Raw genomic sequence first — 14,766 nt, 5'->3', positions numbered from 1 at the left:
GTGCCATTGTAGCACTCTACTAATCCAGCTGATTGGGGGTGATTCGCCGAGTGGAATTTTTGTTGTATGCCTAAACATTCACACACTCTCTTCATCACGCGTCCTACGAATTCACTTCCATTATCACTCCAGACGATTCTAGGCATGCCGAATCTCGGGAAGAACTCTTTGACAAGAGCTTTGGCAGTTGACAAGGCAGTATTGTCCTTAAGGGGGTATGCTTCCACCCACCTGGAGAAAGCGCAAACAACAACGAGCACATACTTCAGATTGTTGCATCTCTCCGTGTGAATGAAATCGAGCTGCAAAACCTCGAACGGATACGTTGGAGGCGCAAAATGACCAGCTGGAGTTGGGGTTCCCCTACCGGGATTGTACTTCAAACATACCATACAGTTTCTGACCACATTCTCTGCATATTTCGGGATATTGCTGTTTTGCCATACTGGGGCCAATACTTTACAGATTCCTTTCGAACTGATGTGCGCAAATCCATGAGCCATTGTTACTACTGCAAGTACATATGCGTTAGGTAATAGCCATCGCTGGTGTTCTGACAATTCGACCCAACAACCATTCGCATCTAACCTACCCTTACTTTCTCTCCATTCATTCACCTCTTTCTCAGTTGCCTCGGCTTGTATGGATTTCACGCTATCGATGGTGTTCTGACGCATTCCTACATCAGTAATCCATCTAGCGGGACCTACAGCATACATTCTACTCATTGTGTTCCTTGCAGTCTCTTTTGCAACCTCGTCTGCAAATGCATTCCCGCGGCCAACATCATCCTGAATCTTTTTGTGTGCACTGCATTTTACAATGGCAACTTGTAGTGGCAAGGTCAGTGACTGGAGGAGCTCATTAACTAGCTGACCATGTTGTATCTTTGCTCCATGTGACGTAAGAAACCCACGTTCACGCCACAATCTCCCAAAACTGTGAGCCACACCAAAGGCGTATTGGCTGTCAGTGTACACATTCACTCGCTTTCCTTTCGCTAACACACATGCTCTGGTAAGCGCAATTAGCTCTGCAGCTTGTGCAGAATTATGGGAAATGCGCGCGGTCTCTATAATGGTGTGTAATGTCGTTACGGCATATGCTGCAGTCGTATCACCATTCGGCAGCTTGAAACATGAACCATCAACCCATAAAGTATCGTTGCATTCAGGAAGGGGAGTGTCCTGTAAGTCTACTCTCCCTTTTGTCTCTTCTTCTGTCCTAAAACAGCAGTCATGGTTATCAATCTTGTCTGTTTCTGTCGGAATGGGTAATAATGTTGCGGGATTCAGTGTATCGCACCTCTTTATGTGGATGTGACTTGCTAGCAGTGTAAGTTCGTAACTGGATAGTCGAGCGCTAGTAAGGTGTTGTGTCTTCGTCCTGTTTAGTAAAATGTCTACTGCATGCGGAACCATAACGATCAGAGTATTATTCATGACTAATCCAGCGGATTGTCGAATGCAGACAGCTGCTGCGGCGGTAGCCCTCAGACAACTTGGTAGGGCTTTAGCCACAGGGTCTAGAGTTGCCGAAAAATACGCGCATGGGCGCTGTCTGTCCCCAAAATGTTGTGTTAAAACTGATAATGCACAACCTTCCTTCTCATGGACATATAATGTAAAAGGCTTACTGTAGTTGGGGTTTCCCAACACAGGAGCCGAACATAATGCATCACGCAACTTGTGGAAACTCGTCTGGCAATCTTCAGACCAAGGCATAGGATTTGACGTGTCTTTGCAGAGTAGTGCCAGCAAGGGTTTAGCTAGTAGTGAGAAATTCGGTATCCATTGTCTACAGTACGATGTAATGCCCAAGAAGGCTCGAACCTCTCTCTGTGTCCTTGGGGCACTCAGTTCTGCAATTGCCCGTATTCTCTCTGGTGTCAGTCTCCTTCCCTCCTTCGACAAGATGTGACCTAAGTAGGTTACTTCTTGTCGGCAAAATTGTAGTTTGGAAAGAGAGACTTTGTGCTTCATGTCACATAAGTGATGCAATAATGATAACGTAGCTTTCTTGCAAATCTCTTCAGTGTCTGCAGCGATCAGCAGATCGTCTACGTACTGAATCAGAGTTGAACCATTCGGTAGAACAATCGTGTCTAGTTGTGTTTTCAGGGCCTGACTGAATATTGATGGGCTTTCGCAGTAGCCTTGAGGAGCGCACTTGAAGCGGAAGCTTCGTCCTCCTAAATTGAATCCGAAAATATCTCTACTCTCCTCAGCAATCGGGATGCTGAAGAAAGCGTTCTTCAGGTCAATCACCGAGAACCAATTTGCTGAAGCTGGAACCATCGTCAATAAAGCAGTAATGTCGGGGACAACTGGAAACTGTGGGATAACTATCTTGTTCACTTCTCTGAGGTCGATCACGAACCTATACACAGGCGGTTGTAAAGGATCAGTACGCTTTAAGACGGGCAGAACTGGACTGTTACAAACATTTCCTGTTGTTTCTTCGATGACGTCTTTATCAATAAGGTCATAAACGATCGTCAATAATGCATTTTCGCATTCGCTAGATATTTTGTATTGGGGAATACGTGGCAACCTAACGTTGGCTTTCAATGTTATGACATATGGTGCTATCTCCAAATGACCTACATCATTAGAGCCATTAGCCCAAAGTATATCAGGAAGTGATGACAATTCGGTCGGAATATTGTCCTTTGACAAATACATTGGAGATATGACTTTCTTACCTAAAGTAAGTTGTACTCCCAAGGGTGAACAGTACAAAGTCGCATATAACCTTTTTAGCAAATCCAAGCCTAACAAATTTTCACCGCAACCTGTTGTAAGAATGAGGGGTGCTTCTAATTCCTATGGGCCAATAGAAAGGGATATAGGACTGGAGATGGGGTTTCTAACAGGGGCGCCAGAGAAACCTACTGAAACATTCATTTCGCCAGACAAAGGTGCGCCAGGAAGTTTCGAGTGCATGATAGAACTTTTTGTAGCACCAGTATCCAGCAGAAATGGCTCTGACACTCCTGACGTAATTACCTTGACATAAGGTCCATTCTGATCTACTGGAACTGAAACAACTCCCTCTCTTTGTCCATGGCTGTCCTAGCAATCGTTACCCTCATTTTCGTGTTCGGTGTAATAGTCGTCAGCATAGTACTGAGCTGACCTGGACGACGCATTATTCTGTTGGTCAAAGCTGTTCATCGAATTCTGAGGCGGAAAAGAAGTTGTATTTTCGGTGAAATTTCCACGGCCCCTACCTCTAGGGGCATGTTGAACACCTCTTCCCCTTACACCTGAAGCACCGCTCAAACGTCGTGCAAGAGCCGGACAATTACCTTTAAAGTGACCCTCTTCCTTGCAATACGCACATTGATTCGGGCCATAAGCAATACGCTGATGGGAAAACTCGTTTCCTTGCGCGTTTCTCGAATACTGCTGTGGTTGTTGATAATTGGGCTGACTAGCCGTACGAGGCGGATAAGCTTGCTGGAGAAGAACTTTAGTTTTTAAATCTTTTGTCTTTTTGTCGACTTTATCTAGCTCGTCTTTTCGCCTATTTTCATAGTACTGGGCTGTAGCTAAAATTTGAGCTGACGTAGAGACAGCCCAAGCACTCTCTGAATCTTTCAGTTTATTACACAGTTCAGGGATTAAATTATGTACGAATTTGTCTACAAACAATCTTTGACCACCCTCGGTAGCCATATCCTGACCACTATGATCGGTGAAAGTCTCCTCAAATCTTGTGAAAAAGTCAGACACATTCTCATCTTTCTTCTGCTTGCACGCAGATAGTTTGTCCCAGTTTACGCGTACTTCAGGCATTATCGTTTTCATGTACGCGATAATTCTACCAGGAAGTTCAGCTATTAACGGCTCAGGTTTAGAACCACCAATTTGTCTAGCATCTATAGCGGCAATGTTCGCCCATGAGTCACCTAGTTCTTGGTCATGGTTCGTATGACGTATTTTGCTCCATAACGGATGTGGAACAACGTTCCCGAACAACATATCTATATCCGCTAAATTCATTATACATGAGCTTGCAGTTTGCGATAACTCCTTATAATACCCAGTCGGGTTTTTACGAGGATCAGGCAGTGTCTGCTTGAGTGCTAAGACATCGGATCTTTTCCAGGGGACATGTACCCATACACGCTGGAAATGAGGCAGAATTGGCGGATTCGCATTCGCATCACCTTCCCTCCAAACCGGAGGAACCTCTCTCATGGGGTACTGTTTTGCTCTTTTCCCGCCTGGTGCATCGTCTTCGTGACATGATCTAGAGACGTTTCCCTTACTCCTATAAGAGAGCAATAACTCTATTGCTTTCTCAACATCTGCACCTATAATCATACCGTCATAGAACTTAAAGCGTGTACGCCATAGTTCGTTCATTGTGTATTTGGGATCATTTGTCTTCACATCTTCGCCCAGATATACACACATTTCTTCGAATACGTATCTCTGAGTGGGTGCATTCCATTGACGGAAAACTTCCATAACAGACTGAACATCATATCTAACAGTATCCGTAATCCATTTACGGGCTAGTTCATTCAGCACTTTTCTTTCCTCGTAATCAGGCAGTTGACTACGTAACTGTCTATCTTCTGTTTTAGGGGTCGTTTTAGGCGACCCGAAGAAAGGTGAAAGCAGACCAGTGACGGTACCTGTCACTCTTTGTCTAATAGAAGGAGAACCTTGCGGAGGAGCAAGTGCATCGGAAAAAACAGGCTGAGGCAAAGAAGAAGTAGAGGCAATAGCAGAGGAAGTTGAAGTAGTAGCAGACGTAGTATCATAGACAATAGCTGGAGCTGTAGGCAAAGTCGTAGAAGTAGATGGAGTATGTAGCAAAGATGGCGGCCCTTGAGAAGGCTGCGCCGCAGAAGTAGAAACCAGCTGAAGAGGAGCTGGCGTTCGTGCAAGAGCTGGGTTACGTGCGCCGGGGCGCGGTATAGTAAAATGCTTTGGTGTTGTAGTAGCGTTTAACGCATACGGTGGAGGTGAGTTTAATAAGTGGGACATCAATGGATCTTTCTCGGATCTCTCCTCTTGACCTTGTCCCTTATTTGGTAACATCGGGTAGCATTTATCTACTGCTAGTTTCTTGCTCCCAAGCATTTGTTCGCTTTCTTGCTCTTCCTCGTTATCCCTGTATGCAATGGCAGCTTGCACCATTGACATACCTCTCTTATTCTTTTTTGCTAATTTTATTTCTTTCTGTTTGGCTTCTTTGAGCCATAAGCGGAAAAAATCAAACATCGCCGGCCGGGATTTTCTCTTGAATAATTTGACCTCTAAGTTATCTAATATTTCTGAGTCGAAACTATGTTATGTTATGTTATGTGCGCACTCTTTTATAGCGCACGGCTACCCACGAGGGTGTCCCGGCGCTTTAGCAAAGAGATCAGAGACCAAAATGTCCATACAGCAACTCATAGGTGGTCATGGAGATCACGCAGAAAAGAGCCACGTCTTCAGCTCCTTTCTAAAAATAAGAAGACTGTTGGCTTTCCGCAAAGAAATCGGGAGCCCATTCCAATGGAGGGCCGCTAAATAGCGGAAGGACCGACCACCCGTCCGGGCGCGTTTGATAGGCGGGACCACAATCGTGGCTGATGAAGCCGATCGCAACGTCCTCCTTGGTACATAAAAAGCCATTCTCTTCTTAATATACTCAGGGCCTACAGAGTGAAGGGCCTTAAACGCCAAAGTAAGAGTTTTAAAAATAACTCTTTTAGAAATAGGGAGCCAATGTAACTCCTTGAGCAGATTGGAGGCTCTGGCTCTGCGTGGAAGGCCAAAGATAGCCCTTGCAGCTGAATTCTGTACTATCTGCAATCTTGCCAGCAAATATTTCGGCAGACCCACATACAAGGCATTAGCATAATCAAATCGTGATCCGACTAATGCCTGGACTACAATTTTCTTGTATTGCAGTGATAGCATCGGTAAGAATTTTCTAAGCATCCTCAAGATGCTAAAGCATTTCCCTGATAATGCATTGATCTGGGATCTAAAGGACAGGTCAGTGTCACAGATCACACCAAGATTTTTGGCCTGCATTGATACCGTCTCGGGAGGAAACATGTCCTGAGGCCACCAGGATTTCCAGCATGGGTCAGGAGCACAACCAAAAAAAAAGCAACTCAGACTTGTCTGAGTTGCACTTTAGGCTATGCCGTTGGAACCACGCAAAGACTGAACCAAGGCAGTCCCTGATTTTTGCCCCATCAAACGCCTCTCCCGTCCTGCACGTGAACAGGAGCTGGGTGTCGTCAGCGTAAGATATGACCTGGGCACCAAAAGCCTCCGCCACCGCCGCCAGAGGGGCCATATAGATATTAAAAAGGATGGGGCTCAGAATGGATCCTTGGGGAACCCCCACCTCTAGCGGCGGCATTTCAGCGGAGAACGGTGGTGCCCAGATCACCTGTCGACGGTCCGAGAGAAAAGATCTAAACCAATCCAACACCGTCCCACGGAACCCGATCTCCTGGAGTCTTAAAAGGAGACCGTCATGTGGGACGGTGTCGAAAGCCGCCGACAGATCCAGCATGACTAATACAGCCTTACCCCCTAGATCGAGAGTCTCCCTGATAGCTTCAGTGACCTCCAGAAGGGCTGTCTCCGTGCTATAGTTAGCACAAAACCCCGACTGTGTGTCATGAAGGATGTTGTTGCTCTCGATGTAGTTGGTAATCGAGAGCTGCACGTGTTTTTCAACAACCTTCGCTAGAGCAGGGAGAAGGGATATCGGTCTGTAATTAGCATGCGTCAGGGGATCTAAAGTTGGCTTTTTGATTAGTGGCAAAATCAGTGCATGTTTCCATGCCGGGGGAACCACTCCCGTAGACAAAGAAAGGTTCAGCAGAGGGTTCAGCAAGCTGTTGACAGCTGAAGCTACTCTGCCCAGGAATTTAGCTGGACAGGGGTCCATAGGAGAACCAGACTGAAGTCGGGATAGAAGATCATAAGAGGTTAAACAGGTCATTTGAGGGAAAACCGAAAAAAAGGGCCTAGTATCTTCACTCGCGGGGCGTGGCTTGGACGCCGATCGGGATGGCGGCGTGAGCTCGTAGCTCCGCGCAGGATCCCGCTAAATCTCCTGTTTTCGGAACCCTAGGCGGCCCGGAGACGTCTCTCCTGCCCTCTGAAGTGTGAGGGGACGGCTGGGTGCACTTGATGAACTGCTGGGGGACTGCCGCCCCCGAGGAGACCGTGCCGAAGCAGCGGCTGAGGTGTTGCCGAGGGTGCGAAGAAAATGGCGGCGGGGAGATCGGAAGGCCCCGAACTTCAGCCCTGAGCCGAGTTGTCGCCGACTGGCGAGGGATCCTGGCGAGAGACCCTGCAATCCGCTGACTGGGGCGCTAGGGTCGGCGGGACTGTGATCTGAGGCCGCGGTGCGCTGCCTTGGCTCATCCGGAGCTTGGGGACCCTAGCTGGATACCGTCTTGGGACTTCTCCTCTTCCCCTCAGGCTCCCGTGGGGGCGGCCGAGTGGAGTGGGCGTCGCAGGCCGTGGCTCTTGTGCCTGTGAGTGTCGGTGGAGACATTGCACTGCCGGCGACCGGTGCTGCCCACGGGCGCTGACGGTAACCGAGCTCCTGGACTTGTGACGCAGCACCCTGGAATGGCGGCGACGAGTGGGTCGATGGCCGCGGGATGCACTGAGGGGGACTCGGCAACTTCCACCCAGCTGGGCGAGAGTCCCTCCTCGGAGCTCGATCGAGACCAACGGCTGAACCAGCGACTAGATGCCATACTTGATGCGATCGCCTCGACTAAGGACGTGTTGCACCAAGACATCGCCCAAGTGGCCGTGGGCCTGGGGCTGCTGCGCGCAGATCACGCGAAGCTAGCGGACAAAGTTAAGGACCATGACCAACTATTGCTGGACCTGAAACCGTCGGTGGTGGCCGCGGAACATAAGATCACTGATATGTTGGCCCGGTTGGACGCGTTGGAACGGAGGGCGGAGGATGCAGAAGGCCGCAATAGGCGGAACAACGTGCGGGTCGTCGGCCTTCCGGAACGGATTGAGGGGGAGGATGCAGTGGCCTATATGGAGAACTGGTTCCGCACTGTGGTGGCGCCGGAGGGGCTCACTCCTTTCTTTACGCTAGAGAGGGCCCACCGGGTACCTGCTCGCCCACCGGGGCTTGGTCGCCCCCCCCGCCCGATGGTGGTGAGACTCCTCCACTACAAAGACCGGGATCTTCTCATCCAGCGGGCCAGGATGTCGGGCCCCTATGACGTGGAGAATAGTAGGGTTACGATCTTCCCGGACTACACCCAAATGGTCCAGAAAAACCGGGCGTCGTTCCTGGCAGTGAAAAAGGAGCTCAGGGAGGAAAGCATTCAGTACTCCTTGCTCTACCCAGCTAAGTTGCGGATCATGTTGGATGGGTCTACGCACTTTTTTCAGACTCCGGACGAGGTTTGGCAATGGCTGGAGTTGTACAGGGCGGGTACGGACAGATCGCATAAAAGCAGGCGGGATGAGCCCAAGCAGCCCCGGGTGAGACAATCGCAACGCATCCGATCCCGCAACAGGCGCCAACGGGAGAGGCGGGAGGCCCAAATGGCGGCGGAAAAGAGGGATGCACTCGCAGCGACGGCGGCCATTACAGGGTCGCAACAGAACAGTGAACGTGCGGACACTGACTCGGGAGGAGAAGGCGGCAGGTCGGGAGAGGAACTTTCAGAAGCGGACAGTTCGAAGGGGCCGGAGGTGACCCCACAGACCTCGGATGGTATCTTTTGCGGCTGACATTGGGTTGGATTGAGCTAGATCGGGACTTCATGGTGGGGTGGTATCCTGTTGATAGGGGGCCGGGACGCCGGGAGGGGGGATCTGTGCTTCAAGAGGGATGGAGGCGCGGGGCGTGGGCTCCGCTCGCTGAGGTCGGCGGTGATTCACCCCCCTTGGGCCCTTAAGGCAGCCTGTGGTGGAGACCACGGGGTTATGAGTGTGAGAAGTTGTTTCAAGGTTTGGATGGGGGCGGACATTGGGTTCGTGTGCTCTGTCCTGGGGAGCGGGGTTTGGGAAGTTTTTCTGTTTTGGGTGTGTTTGGGGGGGGCAACTGCACTGGGGGGGTTATGAACATTCGTTATTTGATTTGGACTGTACGAAGTTGGAATGGGGACATTACCTAATCTGAAATGCCTAACGTGGAATGTCCGGGGGCTGCGAACTATGGTGAAACGTCATAAGGTCCATGCATATCTTGTACGCAGGGGGGTTCAGATTGCTATGCTTCAGGAGACTCATCTCACTAAGAAGGAATGTACTGCCTTGCAGAAAAGATGGCGGGGCCAGGTGTTTGGCACCACCTACTCAGCGTATGCCAGGGGGGTGCTGATTTGGGTGAGGGCGGGGATACCCTTTCAATTGCTGAATCAAGTAGTGGATCCGGATGGCCGGTTTGTGGCGGTGGAGGGGAGGTTATATGGCCGGGATGTGGTTTTCTGCTGTGTGTATGCGCCAAACACTGATCAAGCTCGATATCTTGATAGCCTCTCAGGGGCGTTAGCCTCCTTCCTGGCGGGCCCGATAGTGCTAGGGGGGGACTTTAACTCGATTACTGATGTGGCTCTGGATAGGTCCCATCCCCCTCTGGTGGACTCCCCGGTGCGCAGGCTGACCGCGCACAGGAAGGACTGGCAGGATAGGTGGGGGCTGCTGGATGTCTGGAGGGAGCGGCACAGGGAGACCAGGGATTACTCCTTTTACTCTGCGCTTCATGACCTGCATGTCAGGATTGATTCGGTGCTCTGTGGTGGATCCCTAGCTCCGTTGGTCTCCCATGCGGAGTACTTAGCTAGGACTATCTCAGATCATAATCCCCTATTGGTGCACATTCAGTGGCAGAGGGAGCGCTCAGTTATACCAACGTGGCGGCTTCGGCCGGAGACACTTGAGGATCCTGTCTTCCAAGACGTGGTTCGGCAAGGCATTGATAGCTATTTCGGAATGAATGCGGGCACGGCCACGAGTAGGTCCATTGAATGGGATGCAATGAAAGTGGTGGCGAGGGGAGTGTGTCTGGGCAGGTTCTCGAATGCTCGCACGGCTGTGTTGAATGACCTCGTGACAGCGGAAGATAGGTTGAGGGACCTGGAGCGCCGCAGGCCGGCTAGACCGGACTTACAAGCCCAGCTATTAGAAGCGAAGGAGGTGGTTGCCACTGAGACGGAACGTTTGCGATGCTATGACTATAAGCAATATATCGTCAGGGCGCATGCGGAAAGGGACAAGGTGGGTACCCTCTTGGCCAGACTGGCCAACCCGGAACTTAGGGGCTCCCCGATCCTCGGCATTCGCACTGCGCAGGGGGAGATGGTGTACAACCAGGCAGCGATATTGGAGTGCTTTAGGGGGTACTATGAGGAACTGTACCAGAGTCAGCTGGAGGTGGGGGTCCAGGACATTGTGGAATACTTGGGGGAGAGGCAGCTTCCGGTCCTTGCTGAGGAGGACTCGAAGGAACTGGGCGGCCCGGTAACGCCCACGGAAATACGGGCGGCCATAAAGCATATGGCCCGCAACAAAACGCCCGGGGTGGACGGATTACCGATTGAATTTTATCAGCAGTATGCGGATATTTTGACACCCAGATTGCTGACGGTGTATGCTGAAGCATTCGAGGCTGGGGCGCTGCCCGGATCCATGCGGGAGGCCTTGATTGTGCCGCTCCTGAAGCCAGGCCGGGACGCAGCGGACGTGCGGTCTTACCGCCCGCTGTCCATGCTGACGGTGGATTATAAGATTCTGAGCCGGATACTGGCCACCAGGCTGGCCCCGTATATGACGGGCCTGGTACATAGGGACCAGGCCGGGTTCATACCCACGAGGAGCACGGCGCTGAATGTTCGCCGACTGGTGAGGATAATGGACGCCATCTTGGACGGGGAGGGTGCCCCAGCGGTCCTATCTGTAGACATCGAGAAGGCCTTTGATAGTTTGGAATGGCCGTTCCTGGACGGAGTTTTGGAGAGGTTTGGTATGGGCGAAGGGTTCCGCAGGTGGACAAGGGTCTTGTATGCATCGGCGACGGCGAGAGTACGTTTGGGCGGCCTGGTGTCTGCGGCGTACCCGGTGGGCAGGGGCACGCGGCAGGGGTGCTCTCTGTCTCCCCTGTTGTTTGCTCTGGCAATGGAACCTTTAGCGGTCCATGCGAGGTCGGGTGTCGTGTACTTGGGGATAGCCAGGGGCGAGCAGTGGCATTATATATCGCTTTATGCGGATGACTTGCTCCTGTACCTGGCGGACACCTCCCGGGCGTTGGCCGGTGCTATGGAGCTGCTGTCGGAGTTCGGCCGGCTGTCGGGCCTTAAGGTCAATTGGGCGAAGACTTGTGTGTTCCCGCTGCGAGCGGGTTCACCTGCTCCTGACGGAGACTTGGACGTGGTGTGGGAACCATCTTGCTTCACCTATCTGGGTGTTCGCATTTACCACGCTACCGCAGACCTATTGGAGGGCAACATTGGTCGTTGTGTCCGGGCGCTGCGGGGCAGCTTGTCTTTCTGGTCGACCCTCCCGCTGACGGTTCTAGGCAGGATTGCCCTTCTGAAGATGGTGGCACTCCCCCGCTTTCTCTATTATTTCCGGACGCTGCCCATATGGATTCCCCAAGGGGTCTTCAGAGACCTGAGGTCGATGATTATTGGCTTTCTGTGGGGGCATGGCCGCCGTAGAGTGGCCCTGACCACGCTCCTCCGCCCGAAGATGGAAGGGGGTATGGCTGTGCCTGACTTTGAGCTGTATTACCTAGCGGCACAGCTGCAGGTTCTAACACAGAACGTGGCTAGGGTGTTCAGGGGTCCGGAGGAGGACCGGGATCGGGGGATGCAACGCCATGTGCTGTCCTATATTATCATGCAGCAGAGGCTTGAGTTGCGGGCCCTCACCGTGGAGGAAAGGACGCTCCGTTTGTGTTGGCAGAGGAGCCTTCGGAGAGCGAGGGCTTCGCGGCCTTATGCACCGGAGATTCCGATCGGCATGCTGACGGCCTTGCCGCACGGGGGTGATTGGTCCCCGTTGCTGGCTTGGGAAGAGATGGGATTGCAGGTGGTGGGCGACCTGTACATAGATGGGGCGTTGGCACCGTTTGAGGTGCTCCGGGACCAGTTTGGGCTGCCTGACGGGGGGTTCCTCCTACACGCGGCAGTGGTGGCCGCCGTACAGAAGCACTGGAAAGGGGGGCTCGTAGAACCAACGACGACTATGGCGTGCCAATATGTGGTGATGGCAGCTGGTACGGTTAAGGCTGTGACGTGCCTCCATAATAGGATGCTGCATGAGGGTCTGGAGCCGCTCCTGGGGCTCAAGTCTAAATGGGAGGAGAGTGTGGGCCGCCCCATACCGGATACGGAGTGGGGACACATCCTGCGGCGTACGTGGAAGGGCACGAGGAATGCGCGCTTTCAACAAGTGCATTTCTATGTGCTTCATAGGGCCTATTTAACCCCGGAGAAATTACAGCGGTACTTCCGGGTGCCGGATGCCCGATGCCCACGGTGTTCGTCTTTGGGTGCGGACATGGATCATTTGTTTTGGGGGTGCCCGCAATTGGGGACCTACTGGGCAGAGGTAGGGGAACTCCTGAATGAAGTGTCTGCCAGGGAGGTGGACTTTGATATGGCGGCGTGCCTGTTGCTCTGGTTCCCGCACACCAAACGCACCAAGGTGACGAGCAAATTTATTGACCTGGGTCTGATACTGGCGCAGAGGGAGATATCGTGGCACTGGAAGTCCAGGGGGGGGCCCTCGCTGCGTAGGTGGAGGAATGAATTGCTGCGGTGGTCTGCTTGCGAGAGTGTGCTCCGGATGAAACAGGCTGTTAAGTTGGGGAATGAGAGGGTTCTGGACGCGGCGCGTGCATGGGAGCAGGTGGTGCAGGCCTTGCGTGACTCTATGGTGGATGACGGGGATGGAGAGAACTGAGCCGGTGGACACCACGGGGCGCACACAGAAGAGCTAATTTCCGCGCTGTGGTAGATCCATCCAACTCGACAGGGCGAGGGGTACTCCTAGCAGTTGCCAGGGGGGGGTGGGCCTTGGGGGGGACTGGTTTATGGGACTTGGGGTGGGACGGAAGCCATTAGGGGGTGGCTAGCCTGGGTGTCTAGGCTCTATTAGGGAGGTTGCGTGCTGTGGCAGTGGGGGAGGGCTGGGGGAGCGGCCAGGCGAGTTGGGGCGAGGGCGCTTAGGGGGGGCCCCGAAGCGCGGGATGTTACTGCATTAGTTTTGGGATGGCTGACGGAGATTTTGTTGTGGGGGGGGGGGGTAAAAAGCAGATACGTGCGATGGCTTTTCGACCATGGTCCCTGTGGGACTTGCACTGTGATTTTCTCCTATTGCTTGGATCAACATGCCGCCCGGCCTCCGGGATGCGGGCTGAATGGCTGTGTACAGTTTGGATTTATTATTGGATAGTGGGGTGTCGCGGGGGCACTGGTTGATTGTTTGTATCCTGTGGTTTCTAACTCTGCAATAAAAATATGTTTAAAAAAAAAAAAAAAAAATAGTATCTTCACTCGCAGAGGGAAGGGTGGGACTGTATGCTGGCATTGTTGGGTCTGGAACAGGGAAAGACTCCTGAATCGTCTTGATTTTTTGGGCGAAAAAAGCTGCAAGTTGCTTTATCCACTCTTCGGAGTGAGAGTGGGAAGGAGAGCAGGCAACAGGAGTAGTAAACTACTTGACTATTCTAAAAAGTTCTTTACTTGTATTGCTGGCTTCATCTATTCTACGTTCCAGATAGCTTTGCTTGCTCTCAGCAATATGTTTGTGATAGGTTTTGATCATGTCCCGATATCTTTGTTTGTCCTCACACTCATATTTTCGTCGCCAGAGTCTTTCAGTTTTTTTACACTCTTGGCGCATTTTTCTTAGTGAGGGGGTAAACCATGGAGCAGAGGCTAAATGATAAGCTGAATTGGCTGTCTTCACAGGGGCCAGTTCATCAAATCTGTCAGTTAGACACTTTTGCACCGCCTCCAGATTTAACTCCAGATCGTCAGTGAACTCGCAAGGATGAAGACGAATAGCGTCGGTCATCGCTTCCACCGAAATACGGTGAAAAGCTCTTGATCGTCGAGTCACACTACTCTGCCCTCTCTGCCCTGTTGTAATGTGATAAGGGACATCAAAATTTATTAAAAAATGGTCAGACCATAACACTGGAAGTGGAGGTGATACTTCTATCTGTTTAGTGGAAAAAATTTGGTCTAAGATATGCCCTTTATTATGGGTAGGGCTATCAATATAAGGAGCGAGGCCAAGCAGTGCCGCTTGGGGCCATTTTAAAACACCATCCTTGCGGGTGTATTTTATCCACACTTCATTATATGTGATAGGACCTACGCCGTGCTTTACATAGAGCTCGTATGTTGGAGTTCCAATCGGAGGAACCGGACAGGAATCCTCTAATCGGGAGTCCTTACTATAACCAAGACAAAACAAGTTTCCAAGTCTGCTAAAACCAGGCATCTTTGCTCACTAGTCTAGCTTCAAACTTCAAAGGATTATCTGTTACGATATTTCTCGTGAATACACAAGTCCTTCGGCTTTGGGGCTTGCAAGTACCAAATCAAAGCGTATCTCAAGGATACCAAAAACTAAGGACAAACTAAGGACTGGGAGACGCTCCACTTATACTTAACTTGAAGTATTTGAAGATCGGTGACGTCGCTAGAAGACTCGTCTATCGTTTCGCTCTACCAAGGATCACTGGGTCCAAAACAAAGCGATAGTCAGGGCAGCAGTCCTTCGTAGCCGTCGG

Source organism: Lissotriton helveticus, chromosome 2_1 (assembly GCF_964261635.1).
Source record: "Lissotriton helveticus chromosome 2_1, aLisHel1.1, whole genome shotgun sequence".
Lineage (NCBI taxonomy): Eukaryota > Metazoa > Chordata > Amphibia > Caudata > Salamandridae > Lissotriton > Lissotriton helveticus.
This window is presented reverse-complemented; position numbering follows the sequence as displayed.